Below are 6,070 nucleotides of genomic sequence, written 5' to 3'. Positions count from 1 at the left end.
TGCCTCTGCCTCTGCCTCTGCCTCTGCCTCTGCCTCTGCCTCTGCCTCTGCCTCTGCCTCTGCCTCTGCCTCTGCCTCTGCCTCTCAAGGACTGGGGTTAAAGTGTGCACCACCACCACCTGGAGCTTTAGTTGGATTTTACTGTATCCCCACACCAGCCCCTCCAACGCTAACCTTAACAGTGTGGATGTGAAACTGCTCCCAAGGGAAGCCTAGGGAAGCCCCAGCCTTGAGGAACTCTCACAGCCACTACTGGCAAATGGATGGCACAAATACTTTATCTTTTTAAATAGCTCATAAAGAGCTTCATGACAGAGGAAGAATGGGGAGCAGGTAAGCAAGGGCATGACATTGTCAGCCCCCAAAGACAAGGGTGTGTCCACTATACAGATGGCTTCCCTTTGGCGCTCTATTCCAGGGAACTTTAATATAATAATGGTGGCATAACTGGTCTTCTTCCATTTGCAGGTAGTTTTAGACTTGTGAATTATGACACACACAAACATAAATATAACATAATACATAATTTGATGAGAAAAACTTCTGAAGAGACAAAGCTGTTGGGGGACAGGAATGTACAGGATTATGTAGGAGCACTGCTGTTTCTTTGAGTGGCAGGTATATATCTCATTTCTATTAAAATGTTTTATGTGCACATATATATATATATATATATATATATATATATAAGTTTTTTTAAGGATTTTTTGTTCATTTTTTTGTTTTGTTTTTAATGTTTTTGTACTGGTTTTTGTTATTTTGTTTTTGCTTCCTTTTCAAGGCAGGGTTTCTCTGTGTAGCTTTGACTATCCTGGAACTCACTCTGTAGAGCAAGGTGGCCTCAAACTCATAGGAATCCATATGCTTCTGTCTCCCAGGTGCTGGGATTAAAGGTGTGTGCCACTACCTCCTGGCCCTTTTTCTAAGTTTTTAAAATTACATTTACTCACTTATTTTGTGTGTCTCTGCATGGAGGTTATGTTTGGCGCGCGTGCACCATGATATTACTTGTGAGGCCAGTGGACAACTTGGGGGTTTGTCCTCTCTTCCCCCATGTGGGTTCCAGATACTGTATCTGATCACCAGGCTTGGCAGCTAGTGTCTTTACCTGCTAAGCCATCCCAACAGCTCCTGAAATACTTTTTAATCTCAAAACAATCAAAAATAAAGGGAAAGGAGCACATGTCTGGCAACACTATCTCTACACAGATGGGTCCAACCTCTTGCCCACGCACCACATGTGGCCAAAGATAGTTATAAATGTAGCTTAACACAAAAGTGTAAACTTACTTAAAATACAAAGTGTGGGTGTAGATGTCTAATTTTTTTATTTTTGTTTTGTTTTGATTTTTTTTTTTGGTTTGTTTCCTAATTGTGTGGCTCTCAGTCATGAACTTTGCAGCTGGTAATGTCATGTTGCAATGTCAAAAGGCTGAACACGCCTGTGGGATGGATCCTAAGTCCAAGGTGACTCCTATGAGTTTCTAGAACATAGCCCGCATCCAAGATGTGGGCATGGATCCCAGGGCCCAGTATCATGACGGGGTATTAGGAGAAGCTGTTTAGGATGCATCTGGCTTCACCCCAGGTCCTCAGAGACGCTGCTGCTCTGAGTCATCAGGTTGCTACAGAGCTGGGGTCAGTCAGGCTCCTAGCATCTTGTGGGTCTGCTGAGAAAAGAGAATTCTACTAAGAGATGGGGGAGAATGCTAGTCAGTTCAGTCCAGCAAGATGAGCCCAGCATCACATGACCTCACTGAAGAGGCTGTGATGCAAGTCAGCTTGAGCCGTGGAGCCACAGCATGAAATAGTGCAAGTGAGACACTGCCTTCATGTCAGGGGTCTCTTGGCATGGGGCTGGGGGCCATTGCACCAGGCTGGACAGGAAGGCTAGATCTGGCTGCAAGAGATGCAGAGCGAATAGTATCCTCGCAGGAGAGCAGAGAGCATGCCCAGATCCACTTGGGGTTTTTAGGTGCCACTAAAAAGCCAGCCAGAAGCAGGATCCAGATGGAGAGAGGAGGCTCAGGACTCAAGGGCCTGGAAACAAAAAGTTCCAGGAGGCACTGACAGAGAACAAGGTGGGCAGAAGGAAGAAAGAGAAGGCAGGACACACGTCTGGGGAAGAGCAAGCTCGCTGGATACCCCACTGACCAGCACTAACTCCCACCCTACCCCACGCAGCAGAGTCTCAGTCACAGATTTTGCAGTTGTGAGCCTCACATGTGCAAAGGCAGGGCAGCATTTGGGCCCTTCCTCTGCTGTTTTGCAATGGCCCCTGCTTGCCCCTCAAACCCAGAGAGCAGCTTGTGGCGTCTGAGGACACACCCACCTGAAGGAGCAGGGGTGAGCAGGGTCCAAGAATGCTCTCCTGGGAAGTCTTGCAGGTGTGTGCGACCAGCAGAACTCTGAAGTGAACAAGGAGAGACATTTTATCTAGAGAGTCTTCGATCTCCTAGCCAATCCTTTAGGGAGCCCAATATGTCATATAAGACTTGCCAGGGGAATTAGGTCCTGAGACAAAACCAGGAAAGAAGTGACTTTGGGGGCACGAGGGCTGTTGCTGGCGCGGAGGAGGAGGGAACTGGGCAGCAGTCAGAATGGCTGTCTCTCAAGGCAGAGGGCCAGCATCCTCAACAGTGAGAAGTGAAGGTCACAGCTAGAACAGGGTAGGCACAAACAGCTTCTTCCTGCAAGGCCCCTCTTGCTTGTGTCCCTTTGTCTGAGGGAGCCCTGGTTCTCTGCTGACCTCCCTCCAGATTTGGGGCATACTCTGGGAAGTGGAACACAAGACAGCGAAAAATGTGGCTCAGAGCTGTAGGGGACAGCAGCCTGGGGCCCTGGACTCTCAGGTGCCATCATGGGCAGGCGTCTGTGATCTGTCTATGGAGAGCGAGAGGAGGTATAAGGTTCTGGGGGTTAAATACAGCAACACACAGCTCTCAAACCGGATGTTTCCTGCCACATTTAGCTCTTTTCCAGACATGCAAAACCTGAGTAGGTCCGACCCAGGGGCTAGATTCTGGGTCTTAGTGGTATGACTGGTTACCAAAGTGGGGCTGACAAAATTTCACTCTTCCTACATCTGTCCACACGACAGATAGGCAGATAGACAGACAGACAGACACACATACACATGCATGTGTCCTCCCTGATACCAATAGGAGGTAAATGTGGACATACATAGATGTGAGAGTATGGGACCCTGATAAAGCCAATAAGGCAAACCCCAAGGGGAGAGGGTCCAGCCCCCCCCCCCCATTATTGATGCTCTCCAGAGAGCTCTGTTCCATTGTGGCCTGACTAGGTAGGAAAGGGAACTGCTAAGGAGCCTTTAAGACCTGAGCCCGACACTAGAGTTACCAACCCCCAAGCCCTTTGCCACCCTTGGGTACCACCAGGTCCTAGGAATAACAGAGGAAAGGCGGTGAGTGTAGAGTTAGGCTCGCTCACCGCAGGCTGTGAGTGGCGGGAGCCAGGCCGCTTGCCCCCAGGCAGGCGCTCCCTCTGTTCCCATGGCTCATGGCCTGCTGACCACACTGCCCAGCAATATATGGATTTGCTAGGCTTCCTCCCTGCTTCTTAGGAAGGCTGGGATGAGAACGTGGGTAAAAAGGGGCCATTGCTTTCCTGTCTTCAACTCAGGGGTCATCCAGGTAGCCCATCGCCCTTGAAAAGTCTGGAGACTATCTAACATTTCCTAGGCCTGCTAAGTGATACACACTTAATTTCATTTAATCCTCACAGTGGTCTGGGAGGCAGGGAGCACCCCCAATTTACAGATACCAAAACCAAAGTTCGGAGCTTCCCGAGTGACTTGCCAGGCGGTGGGTGGCACCCAAGATAGGGCAAATGAGGGCAAGCTGCTTCCGGTGCCCAGGTTGCCTTCTGCAGACTCCGCCCATCCCCAGTGACGTCATCAGAGCAGCCGTCTATTGCTCTGTACTGGGCTGCGCTCCAGGACCCTCATAGTGCTCACTCATTTAAGTCTTGCCACACCCTCATTAGTCAGGCATTGTCGTTATTCCCGCTCAGGGATGGGAAAACTGAGGGATGCTGATTGTGTTTGGAGCTTAAGCGGAGTCTCCATTCACCCTGCCACACTCCCTGGGGGAAATCTCTCTGTCATTTCCCCAACCATAAGCATGTCTACTAAGCCAGAAGGTGATGCAGAAAACAACAACAAACAAACAAACAAACAAAACCCAGGGTCATAAAGGAATGATGCTGATGCCAAAGCCCTCATCTGGGCCACTTTGTCCAGCACACAGACCTTTGTCACCCGTTCAACCACAGGGTGGTCCTTTCCGGAGAAATTAGGCTCAAGTCAGCTGCCGTGTCCAAGTGCAAGTTGGTAGGAAACTGGGTCAAAGACATGGGCTTAAAATGGGGAACAGCGGAAAAACTGCTTCATGTCTCCACACACCCACCAGCAATTGTGTTCTGAGCACAGAGAATGTCCTCCTGCTTCTGCTGGGGCTGTCCCCAGAGCAGCCTACTCCTGACCCTGACCTACCCCTGACCTTGTCTTAGCAAGAAATGAGATCACGCAGTTCCTGCCCGACACCAGTGTCACAAGCATTGCTCCCCTCTACCCCCACTTGCCCAGCTCCCATATTCCAGCAGCAAAGACCCTGAGCTCAGACTAAGTCCAAGACACAGCACACAGCCCTAGGTGCAATCGGTGTCTGCTCTGATGACGTCACTGGGGATAGGAGGAGTCTCAGAACCCCTAGATCCTCCTAGGGTTCTGAGAGTGACTGAGCTGAAAGGGTGCAGATGGACAGCCTGGAATTGGGAAGAGACTAGCCACGGCTGTCTTCACCAGTTCTGAGAAAGTCTCATCCTCATGAGGATGTCACTGAAATTGATCCCTGACCTCATAGATAAGCCCCGAAATACGTGCGTTAGATGACACACAGGAAGAACATAATGCCCTGTGAACTAGGACCCCCAAACACCCCCAAATGTTGGATGAGTACTCAGGAGAGGTGCCTTCAGCCGGTGTGGGAACCACACTGATCAAACTTGGCTTTTTAGTGATTGACACTGGCTGAAAACACCTGCTCTTTTCTAGAAGAAAATGGGAAACCAAGGCACTCCCCCACGGGGAAGAGAATTCTTCCTAACACACACCCACATAGAACCTCACATGGGGCTCTTCTGGGGTGAGTAGGCCTATGCGACTGCCAAAGCTCTGCATGCCGACTTGTGTGCACATGCCCACTTCTTGCTGTTTCTTTTATGTTTACCATCTTCCAGTGCCCAGGATGAGCTCTGCATGACCCTTCTGACTTCTCCCTTGTCGTCTTGTGTCAGTTGGGCTGGCCACAGCGACACCTGTCCTTCCGTCAGCACCGTTCCGTTCTATACCCACTTTCTTAGTCCAGAGCAGCCTTGGTGGCGGCGTTCTCTCCCAGAAGAAGCTGGGGCAGGAGGGGGCGGTGTGCAGAGTGAGCATGAGGGAGGGAACAAGGTGAGCTGCATAAACAGACTGCATCTAAATTTCCCCTGGCCTCACTGTCCGCCGTGTGCAGCTCAGTGTTGAAAGGTGACCTATCATGACCTGACCCAACCGCCTTTGTTTCTGTTTAGAATATTCTGATCAGTTTTCCTGATAGAGAGCCATTGCTCATGGCAATCCACTCTCTTTGGATGAATCCCTACTTGGAAAGTTCTTTATGCAAAGAAGCCATGTAGCTTCTGATTGCCCTGCTGGGCCAGATCCTTTCAGAGGAGCCCAGTAAGCCATTCCCTCGGGGTCTTTTTGGGGGAGGGTTTGGAGAGGTTGCCACATGGGATCATTGTGCAATTTAAAGAGATTTTTTTCTGCCACCAGTCAGCAAATTGTCATAAAATACCCAAGAGATTCCCTATCATACAACAAAAGTATATGCTCTGCTATGTTCATAGCAGCATTGTTTGTAAGAGCCAGAACCTGGAAACAACCTAGATGCCCTTCAACAGAAGAATGGATGAAGAAAGTATGGAATGTATACATATTAGAGTACTACTCAGCAGTAAAAAACAAGGACTTCTTGAATTTTGCATGCAAATGGACGGAAATAGA

The sequence above is a fragment of the Microtus ochrogaster genome, chromosome 15, assembly GCF_000317375.1.
Source record: "Microtus ochrogaster isolate Prairie Vole_2 chromosome 15, MicOch1.0, whole genome shotgun sequence".
Lineage (NCBI taxonomy): Eukaryota > Metazoa > Chordata > Mammalia > Rodentia > Cricetidae > Microtus > Microtus ochrogaster.
Note: the sequence above shows the minus strand (reverse complement) of the source record.